This window comes from Vombatus ursinus, unplaced genomic scaffold, assembly GCF_900497805.2.
Source record: "Vombatus ursinus unplaced genomic scaffold, bare-nosed wombat genome assembly UNPS02014798.1, whole genome shotgun sequence".
NCBI classification, from domain to species: domain Eukaryota; kingdom Metazoa; phylum Chordata; class Mammalia; order Diprotodontia; family Vombatidae; genus Vombatus; species Vombatus ursinus.
This window is the reverse complement of record NW_020954576.1, coordinates 39748905-39759065: the sequence shown is the minus strand read 5'-3', so window position 1 is coordinate 39759065 and position 10161 is coordinate 39748905.

The window sequence follows — 10161 nt, the reverse complement described above, 5'->3', positions numbered from 1 at the left end:
CTTCACTATGTCTCACGTTGGAGATACATGAGATACATGTCTCATGTTGGATACATGCAAAAGGGGTTTCTTCACTTATTTTCCCCAAACACAAGATGCATTTCAACTTTGATAAGTCCTTTATGATTTATCTTTCCTGTTTACCTTTTCATGTTTCTCTTGAGTCTTGTATTTGGAAGTCAAATTTTCTATTCAGCTCTGGTCTTTCCATCAAGAATGCTTGAAAGTCCTCTACACCATTGAATGTCCATTTATCCCCCTGAAGGATTATACTCAGTTTTGCTGGGTAGGTGATTCTTGGTTTTAATCCTAGCTCCTTTGACCTCTGGAATATCATATTCCAAGCCCTCTGATCCCTTAATGTAGAAGTTGCTAAATCTTGTGTTATCCTGATTGTGTTTCCACAATACTTGAATTGTTTCTTTCTGGCTGCTTGCAATATTTTCTCCTTGACCTGGGAACTCTGGAATTTGGCTATAATATTTCTAGGAGTTTTCCTTTGGGGATCTCTTTCAGGAGGTGATGGGTGGATTCTTTCTGTTTCTATTTTACCTTCTGGTTCAAGAATATCAGGGCAGTTTTCCTTGACAATTTCTTGAAAGATGATGTCTAGGCTCTTTTTTTTTCATCATGGCTTTCAGGTAGTCCAATAATTATTAAATTGTCTCTCCTAGATCTATTTTCCAGGTCAGTTGTTTTTCCATTGAGATATTTCACATTGTCTTCTATTTTTTCATTCTTTTGGTTTTGTTTTTACAATGTCTTGATTTCTCATAAAGCCACTAGCTTTCATTTGCTCTATTCTAATTTTTAAGGAATTGTTTTCTTCAGTGAGCTTTTGGACCTCCTTTTCCATTTGGCCAATTCTGCTTTTTAAGGCATTCTTCTCCTCATTGGCTTTTTGGACCTCTTTTGCCATTTAGGTTAGTCTGTTTTTTAAGGTGTTATTTTCTTCAGTATTTTTTTGGGGGGGTCTCCCTTAGCAAGCTGTTGACTTGTTTTTCATAATTATTTTGCATCACTATCGTTTCTCTTCCCAATTTTTCTACTACTTCTCTTACTTGCTTTTCAAAATCCTTTTTGAGCTCTTCCATGGCTTGAGATCAATTCATATTTTTCTTAGAGGCTTTGGATGTAGGAGCTTTGACTTTGTTGTCTTCTTCTGGTCATATGTTTTGAACTTCTTTGTCACTGAAGTAAGTTTCTATACTCTGAGTATTTTTCCACTGTTTGCTCATGTTCCCAGACAATTATTTGACTTTTTAACTTTTTGTTAAGGTAGGGCTCTGCTTCCAGTGTGGAGGGTGTACTGTCTCAAGCTTCAGGGGTTTTATGCAGATGTTTTTAGAGATACTTCTAGGGACTTGTAAATTTTCAGTTTTTCCAAGAAGGTATGATCAAAGGAGAGGTGTTTCCTTCTTTCCTGGCCCATGCTCTCATCTTTGAGTGACCACAAACACTCTTTTCCTCCTTGGAACTGTGAGGAAGATTCTTTCTCTACCGTGGCCACAAGCTCCACCAGGCCAGGACTCCTCCTTGCCCCAGGATTGCTACCCAGGACTGCAACCCAGCCCCAAGCATAGACAAAGCAAGAGATTCTTGCCTCAGAGCCAGCAAAGAGATTCCTGCAATCCCCCTCTGATCAGCTACTCGATCCCCCAACCATCTGTGGGCCTAGAGCTCCAGAAACAGTCGCCAGTACCCCTGCCCCAGGACTGGACCAGGGTTGGGGTCAGACCGAGCTTCTTTCTCACCTAGGTCTGGCAGACTTTTCCTACTGACCTTCTAAGTTGTCTTTGGTGTTTGTGGGTTGAGAAGTCTGGAAACCACCATAGCCTCCCATGATTTAGTCTCCTGAATCCTGCTCCTGGCTTGCTGCAGTCCCATCTTTGCATGCTCAGCCCATGCTGAACTTCACTCCTCTCCCAGCCAGGAGCAACAGACCTTTTCCATAAACCATCTAGGGTGTCTTAGGCTGGAAATTTGTTTCACTCGTCTTTTTGTGAGTTCTGCTGCTCTAGAACTTGTTTAGTCATTTTTTACAGATATTTGGAGGGGTTTGGGGAAGATCTCAAGCAATTCACTGCTTTTACTCCACCATCTTGGTTCCACCTCCTTTTTTCTTTCTTTCTTTATTTGCATCCCCCATGGTTATCACAATAACTGGCATATAGTGAGTGCTTAATAAATGTTTATTGGTTGATTGACCAGTTGGGCTAGATAAAAAATATAAGGATTATCTATCCCACCAATGCCCACATCAAAGAGAGAGAAGAACTCAGAGATGAACAAAGAAATATGATATTTGCAGCAAGGTGGTTCAGTAGATAAAGCTCTGGACTTGAAGTCAGGAAGACCCAAGATCAAATGTGATCTTCAACACTTACTAGCCACATGACTGTGGCCAAGTCATTTAACCTCTGACTGCCTTAGTTTCCTCATCTCTAAAATGAGGATAATAATAGTACCTACCTCCTGGGGTTACTGTGAGGATTAAAGGAGATAATATTTATAAAGCACTTTTCAAATCTTAAAACATTATATAAATAGTAGCTACTATTATTTTTCACATGTTGATTATATTCATATTCCATAATATAATTCAAACATGTAGGAGGAAATGAACTTTTGGAGGAAAAAACACTTTTTTTTTTTGCATCACTTGTATTTTGAAGCAGCCTATACACCACAGAGAATCCTCAATGACCAAATGATGACCACTGATCCCAAAAGAGAAAATCCTGAGTAAGACAAAGCGCCACTAATTGGTATAGACAGACAAGGTGCTGCTAACTGGTGAGTACTAGGATTTCCTCTACCATACCAGTCAATCTTTCCCCATTTTGCCTGAGACTTTTAAGATAACAGGAGTCAGGAGTCCTGGCTTTGCTATTTATTTACTGTGTGACCTCCTATGAGCCTCAATTTCTTATTCTATAAAATGAGGGTGTTGTACTTCTCTCAGGAGGGGAAGTTCTAGCCCCAGGCTTGAGGAAAAAAGCTGCATCCGTGGGCGACCCAGTCAAAAATAAACTCTTAATGACTGGGTTCTGCAGAGGCTGCTGGAGACCTTCCAGGGTGCTTGTTTGTACTTGGGGTGGCAGCCAGAGGGCTCAGTGTGAGGCTTGGCACAGTAAAGACTTAGTACCTGCAGTTCCAGTTTGCAACTGTGCCTGCAAAAGGTCATTGACAGTCTGGCAAAAGCATTCTAGGCAAAGGGCTTCTTCCACTCCCTGATTTGGGCAAATAAAACATTCTCTGCCATTTCTAGGACATGTATAGGGACATAAGGTATAGTGGGTTTCCTTCTAATCTAATTCTCCTTTGATGCCTCTAACTCCCCAATACAGGGAGAGGGTACAGTCACTGTACCAACTCCAAGGGTTGGGGGTGGGGAGACACTCACTGTGGGGCCCAGTCTCCTCTTCAGAATCTTCCCTAGGATTTCCTCAGTCAGGATGGAGAGTGGCTGGAAGCCATTGGCACAACTCTTTAGGATTCCCCATAATCAACTCCATTAAATTGTGAGAGTCTAGAGAGCAAAGACTAGGTGAGGGAGAGAGAGAGTGTGTGTGAGTGTGTATGTGTGTTTGGGGGTTTTGTTGTCTTTGTATCCTCAGCCCTTAGCACAGTGCCTGGTACAAAGTAGGCACTTAATAAATTCTAGTTGACTGATGCAGACAAGATCCTGCATTTCAGGACACTATGACTGCTACCATTGACTGATGCAGCAACTCTCACTTTTAAACGTTCTAACTTCTAGAGCTAAATCAGGAGTTCTTAACTTGGGGTCTTTCTAGGGATAGATTTCAAGGGGTCTGTGAATTTGAATGGAAAAAAGTCACATCTTTATTTCAATATAATTGGCTCCCTTTGTAATTGTATGTATTTTATTTTATGCATTTAAAAACTATTTTGAGAAGGGGTCCAAAGACTTCACCAGACTGCTCAAGGGGTCTGTGACTCACAAATGGGTAAGAAGTCCTGGTCTAGAGCCTCTATTATAACTTAGGGTCTTTACCTAGTGATATCACTACACTATAGGTTCATGCACATAAGTATACTTACCTAGCCTTAATTACTGAATGGGCATTGCCTCAGACAAACTGAGACCTGGGAAAGACTTTAGTTTAAAAAGGCCAAGGTCTCTCACTGCATATGGGGCCATCTCCAGTGGTCCTGATCGATGCCACTTGACCCAGATGGTTGTGGAGGAGAAAGTGACTGGTGACCTTGCACAACCCACCCTCACTTAAATCCAATTCACTTGCAAGTCATGGCATCACCTTCCTGATGTCATGGTCCTCTTCCAAATAACAATAACAAGTATACTGTAAAATGAAGTCCACTGAAGATAAGCCTTATGCCTAAAAATAGAGATAGAGAAAGAACCTGGGATTTCAGTGGCATAAGGAAATCTCAGGTGAGGAAACCCCATCTACCAATGCAGGTTGGCATCTTTCCTACAACTTAGATGCCCAGAGCACAGAGGGTTAAAAACCTTGTCATGGATCACACAGCCAGTATGTGTTAGAAGCTGGATTTGAACCCAGGTCTTCTATCTCCACGGCCAGGGCTCTAACCATGATAATTTTTGTTTCAGACCTCCATGTTTTGTCTGACTGCTGAACAGATCATGCTTAGAAGGTGCCAGTCTATCATTTCCATGTCACGACTCCTCCTTCCCTTCCTCTTCTTCCTTCTTTTCTTCCTCCTCTCTCCCCCTCACCTCTCTTCTCCTATCTGTATGCCTGCCTGTCTCACTCCATCTTTTTTTTTTTGGTCTATCTCTGTGTGTCTGTCTCTGTCTCTGCCTCTTTGCCTACTTTTTCTCTCTCTCCTCTGATACAGAACCTGAGAATGATCAACTCTGATCCCAGGGCATTCTCTGGGGACCCTGGGGGCCTATACTGGAGGAAGCACCAGCTGGCATTCTGCTTTAGATCTCAGGGGAAGGAAACGGTGTTCTACTCAGCGGCGGCTGCCCTTGGCCTGAAGATCGCCTGATGCTTCCAGTAATATTTTGAAGCGTAGAACTGGAGGTGAAAATCAGCACTTTATTATGAAGGCTTATTCCTACTCACTTTATCTGTTACAGCAGAACAGCTTCCCTTATCAGCTAGCTGGTGAAGTAACTAAAGCACTGGATTGGGCCTGGGATCAGGAAGGCCTGAGTTCAAATCTATCCTCAGACCCTTACTAGCTGGGTGACCCTAGGCAAGTCACTTAATCTCTGCCTGCCTCAGTTTCCTCAACCCTTAAAATGAAGATCATAATAGCATCTCCCTTGTAGGATTATTGTGAGAATCAAGTAAGATAGAATTTGTAAAATGCTTAGCACGGTACCTGGCACATAGTAGGCTCTTAATCAGTGCTTGTTCCCTTCCCTCTCTCCCTGCACTACATCAGTCTCCACTTGGCTCATGTGCTTGTGTATGCAGTGTGTGTGTGTGTGTGTGTGTGTGTGTGTGTGTGTGTTGAGGGGGGTATCTTTTGACTGGAGTTTGCATTAGGCACAACACTCCTGAATTTATCACAGTAATAACTCATACTTCTATAGCATTTAATGCTTCTCCACATGTTTTCCTCACAGCCACACTCTGAAATAAGGAACGCAAATATTCTTTTCCCTATTGTTTAGATGAAGAAATTAAGGCTCAGAGAGAAGTTATTGAAATGACTTATCCGAAGTCACACAGTGTTCAAGGTGGGACTAGAGCTAGTGTATTCTGAGTCAAAGTCCAACACTCTCCATGACTGCAACCTTACACTTCCCGGGTGCCCTCATGTAACCTCCATACTGCATGGCTCATTGTTGGATCTGCCCTTCACTGTGCTGCTGTCCCTGCTTCTCTCCACCCCCACCTCTCCCCACTTCCCTGGGTAGCTTAGGCACACAAATCTGGGCATGCAAAACCAGACAGGCTAGTCTCTGCCCTGGGCTTTGTGCTGACTTGTGGGGGATGTCTGGTGGGCTGGACCAGTGGGATGGGGAAAGCTAAGAGTTACAAAGAAACATGGGGTGGAGGTAGGAATTCCCACTCCCCCATCTAGTTATTCGATTTCTCTTTTTGTCAGGGAAATCTATCTCTATAGCACCTTTCTACCCAAGTACTCAAACAGTCAAACAATGAACCTTTCTCAGGCCACAAAAGCCAAAGGAGAGCCAGAGCTGGAATGGGGGGGGAAGGATGGAAAGAAGGGGGGAAGTAACAAGAGAAGGACAGAGAGGAAGGAAGAAGGATAACAAGGGAAAGGAGGATTCTATACATAACTGTTCTTAGCATTTGTGTGGCTATCTCTTGGCTCTGGGGGACTTCCTGAAGCATGGGATAACCCAGAGCTAGAACTGGGGGAGCTTGAAGGGCTAAGGAGGCAAGGTAGGGAGCTGCCCAGGGTGAAATATGTGGGGTAGGGAGAGAAGGTGTACAATGAGAGACCCTCAAACAGTTGTAATTAATGCACTTATTTGTAAAGCCAGAACATCCCCTCTCCAGGAGTGCTGGATGATAAATCAACTTGCATGTGTTAACTGTCACAGCCCAAAGCCCTTGACGGACAGTTATACACAGGAAGCACAATTTTCCAGCCTTGCCCAAGGCGTGCATGTGGCTTTTCTCAACTTTGAGGGAACCTCTTCTAAACCAGTGTGCATTCCAGGGCTCAGACCAGCTTCTGTTTCTTCTAGAAATGCCCAAGGATTGTAGGATTTTTCCCGGATTACCCAGGGGCATATGCCCTATGGCCTTCTGGGAAAGTCCTCTATCTGCAGGGATGAGACTAGAGGGCTGAGAGCAGGCATCCTTGACTCATGTCACCCACCAACACATCATCTCTCTTTCCACCTTGAGTCTAACTCAAGGGTGAGAGGGAGCCTGTGCTTAGATATTTTCTTTTTCATCCATGATTGGCAGATTCCATGATGAAGTAAGGAAGCAGTTGATGCCAAATCCTTAAAGACTAAAAGAAATTGAATTGAAGATTCAATGAGAGGCAGATTAAGGCCTTCTGGGACCCCTAGGCACCAAGACTCTCCCCCTTGAGCCCTATGCTATCTCCACATCTCTCATTTAGCCCAACTGTTTCAGGCCCTCTTAAGCCTTAGTGCTTTGGCAAACAATTCATGTAGTAACACTCTGGGATCTTTGCCTCATACATAGTTTATAATATTTAAAAAACAAAATAAACAAAATATAGGACTATACTGAGAAAATTTTTATATTTGTATTATATTATGTATTTATACTATATATATATTTAAAATATTATACTTTTAAAATGGTATAATTGTAATGCTCTGTTTTATTCATAAATTCTTTAAAATATTTTTAATTCACATTTTAAGGTAAAAATAAAGCGCTAAGCTATTGATAGTGAGATGGTAAGTACCTTTCCTTGGAGGTCTTCATTCAGAGGCTGTCGGTTATATTACAATGGGATTCTTTTGATATCTGGGTTGGGCCAAACAGTGTTTCAGGGTTCTTCCGACTTTAAAATTCTATGATTTTGTGATTCTATTTCAAATCATGTCAAGTTAACAACTTTAAAAACTCAAGTTATTAAACAACAACTATGTGCCAATAATGTGCTCAGCACTATGCTAAGTGCAGGGGATATAACAGCAATCAGAAAGAAAGATGAAATCTGCTCTCGAGGCACTCATAATCCGAATGGGGGAAACAACATGCAATAATTAGGTGCAAATAAGACATATGCGGGCAGGAAAAACTGGAGATAATCCCAGAGGGAGGAAACTAACATCAAGGAGGCCCAGAAAAGGCTTCTTGCAGTAGGTGGGATTTCAGGTGAGACTTGAAGGAAGCCAGGGCAGCCAGGAGAGAGAGATGAGGAGGAAAAGAATTCCAGACACTGGAAGGGGGGACATGGGGGCGGGGGGTCCTGTTCTGAGTGTTACCAAGATGTTACCAAGCTGGAAAGGTTTTGCCTACAGCCCTAGCAAGGCTGTCATTGGAGTGGTTAAGGGACAAGAGGTTCATTACCAGGGGGTTTTCCATTGGAATGTAAGCTCTTTGAAAAGGCTTATTTTAATTTTGAATCCTCAGTGCCTAGGTGAAAATCCAGGGCTCTTACTACCACATAACATTATACCAAATTGGATTTCTGGTGCTAACTGCTTTACTTAGAGAGCCCTTAGCATACATTCTATGCCTCTTAGGTGGCCTGGCCCTGAGCAACCTTTGAGAATGCACTAACCCTGACTTCTCCCTTTTTTGTTGGATTTCCAGTGCCTAAGCGAACCAGCAAATATTTATTGTCCACTGCGCTAGGTTCTGTTGGAAATGCAGAAAAAAGGAAAAGGCAAGGTCTCTGCTATGGAAGAATTTATTCTTCAGTTGGGAGGAGACGTTACGGAGGTAAAAGTGACAAGATCTGGCAAATGATTGGATATGTGGTACCAATGAGAGTGAAGAGTTGAGGAAGGCAACAGTGACAGGGAGGATGGTGATGCCCTCAACACTAATAACTATAATACCTTCAGAATAATTCAAAATAGGGGTGGGTTTGGGGTGAAAAGATAATGAATTCAGTTTGTTGAGTTTAAGATGCCTATTGGACATCCAGTTTGAAATGTCCAATAGGCAATTGGTGATTTCAGGATTGGAGTTCTGGATAGAGACTAAGGCTGGATTTACAGAGCTGGGAATCATCAACATGGACTTGATAATAAAACCTGAGGGAGCTGATGAGATCACTAAAAGAGATACTATACAAGGAAAAGAGAAGTTGGCCCAAGAGAGAGCCTTGGGGGAAGCCCACAGCTGGTTAGTGATCCAGCCAAGGACGCTGAGAAGAAGCAGTCAGACAAGTAGGAGGAGAATCAAATGAGAGGGGAGACAATAGAAACAAATGAACTGTTTAGTTGCTCTGACTCCTCTCCTTTGACCAGTTCCATTATCCCATCGACTCTTAACAGGAGCCTAGCTTTCATCATCTTCCTTTCCCTAGCATAGAAAGGATGAGTAGTTGGGGAAGTTCCAGGTCATATAGAAATTAAGTGATTAGTCATTGTACAATTCTTGGTTGACAGACTACTCACACTTACTACGTACCTCTCCACTGCCCTTTGGGTGACTTTCAAGTTTCCTTCTCCAGACTCTGGTCCTTCATGACTCATAGCCACACAGGACATCCTTTTTTTTGTTGTTGTTTTTCTCATAGGAATGAATGAATAAAAGGCATTTAGTAAGCACTTACCATGTACCAAGTACTGTGCTAAGTTCTGGGCATCTATAAATTAGAGAATTTAGATCTGCATGGGAATTTAGAAATCATATAACCCCTCATTTCTTATTTTTTCTCTTTCTCTTTTTTATTATTATAATTAATTTATTTATTTTTAGTTTTCAACATTCACTTCCATAAGATTTTGAGTTTTAAATTTTCTCCTCTCTCCCCAAGATGGTGTGCAATCTGATATAGGCTCTACTTATACATTAATATTAAATATGTTTTCACATCAGTCATGATGTAAAGAAAAATTAGAAAACTAATGGGAGAAACCATGAGAAAGAAGAAACAAAACAAAACCACCAAAGAAAAGGAAAGCAAATAGTATACTTCCCTCTGCATTCAGACTCCATAGTTCTTTCTCTGGGCATGGATAGCATTTTCCATCATGAGTCTTTTGGAGTTGTCTCAGATCCTTAAATTGCTGAGAAGAGCCAAGTCTATCAAAGTCAGTCATCAAACAATGTGGCTGTTACTGTGTACAATGTTTTCCTGGTTCTGTTCATTTCACTCTGCATCAGTTCATATAAGTCTTTCCAGATTTTTCTGAAGTCTGCCTGCTCATCATTTCTTGCAGTACAACAGTATTCCTTTACATTCCTATACCACAACTTGTTCAACCATTCCCCAATTGATGGATATCCTCTCAATTTCCAATTCTTTTCCACCACAAAAAGAGCTGCTATAAATATTTTTGTACATGTGGGTCCTTTTCCCATTTGTATGATCTCTTTGTGATACAGACCTAGAAGTGGTATTGCTGGGTCAATGAGTATGCACAGTTTAAAGCCTTTTGGGCATAGTTCCAAATTGCTCTCCAGAATGGTTGAATCATTTCACAACTCCACCAACAATACATTAGTGTTCCAGTTTTCCCACCAATCTGATAGGTGTGATTACACAAGACATCCT